Consider the following 1,529-nt stretch of genomic DNA (forward strand, 5'->3'; position numbering starts at 1 on the left):
GTGCTCATCTCTCCACATTCATTGGCTAGGGAGCCTTGGTGTTGGATTCCAGGTGCCTGACACCACACTCAGCATCATGGCACCTGAATTGCTTTAATTTTTCTCACTGGTTATCAGCAGTAGCAATTGGTTCTTGTCTTCTAGGGAAACCAGCCATTACATCAGGGGCGGGCAATTATTTTGGGTGGCGGGCCGCTTACTGAGTTTTGGCAAGCCATCGACAGGCAGCCAGGGGGGCTGCATTTTGCCCATGTCTGCATTACATGGAGCCATGTAACAGACACTGGTACCATTGGGCTGTACAAGCAAGCCAGGTCCTAGCCCCTGGAAAAATGATGCAGCATAGCTTCTCTGGCAGGGAAAGAAATGCACTAACATCTTCACTTTACTGATTCCCTTTTCAGCCCACTTCATGGATACTGTTTCTCATTTAACACTAGCAGTTTGCCTTAACTCACGGTCTCATTGTGGCTGGTAAAAGGACCTTTTTAACTCCATTTCCTGCCTTTTGGAGCTGTCCTTCTCTCCATCTGTATTTGTATCGTACCATCATCATATTTTTTCCTTTGTCTTTATCTCTTTCTTGGTCTCTCCTTTTGTACTCGGCTTTATTGCTTTTTTTGGTTTTTTGTTACCATTCTATGACTTTAGCAACATTTGAAGAGCAAGGAGGAAACAAGGGACTTAGGTACAAACTCAGGGTAAATACATTTATCCTAATCATTATCTAGTACAGAAAGCTGAGAATAAACCTTGGAAGCTTAAGTGGTAGCTAATAAATCTAAGGCACAACAACAAAACCCACAGAACTGCAGATGCTGGGTAAATCAGCAGACATCTCTCTGGCTGTCAGTCATATATAATATGTGATGGACTGAAACAATAACCTCTTTATTGCCACTTATTTGGGATGAGTTATTGTTGAAGTAAAGCCATCAGTGAGCTAGGGAAGTGTCTGCAAATAAGCAGCAACAGGGATTTTAGACTGCCCTTTGCTGTCACTCATTTTTCTGGTGCCAATCACCCTGTTCAGTTGTTGTCAGTGCTTTTTGAGCCTCCTGCTTTTTCTGAGAGCCATATCTGTTCCTAATGGTGGAGTCAGAAGAAACTTTTCTAATGCAAGTGAGTTGAGGTGGAAGGGAAAAGGGAGAGAAAAGGTTATAGAGCTGAAGACCAGAAGCAAGTTGTATTTGTTTTGTTTTTTTGCCTTCTTTATATTGTAAAGTTATTATGTTTATATTGATTTTTACTGTTCTATATTACTGTTTTACTGATACTATATGATTTAGGCCTATATATGTAAGTTAGCATAAGTCACGTTAAGTTTCCATTTTGTTTGTCTAATCTCCATCCTGGCCCCATGCCCGGTTGTGTAACCCATGACTCACACCTACCCCTCCTATATAACTTGGCTCCTGAATGAATGGGGATGAATGCGGGTGCTTGAGAGACAACGGCAGTAGGTCTAAAAATAGCTCCCTCTGAATGACCGAACCATCAACACCAATACTTGGACCAATGACCCAGCC

Source organism: Gavialis gangeticus, unplaced genomic scaffold, assembly GCF_001723915.1.
Source record: "Gavialis gangeticus isolate Ggan-Ray unplaced genomic scaffold, GavGan_comp1, whole genome shotgun sequence".
Classification (NCBI taxonomy): domain Eukaryota; kingdom Metazoa; phylum Chordata; order Crocodylia; family Gavialidae; genus Gavialis; species Gavialis gangeticus.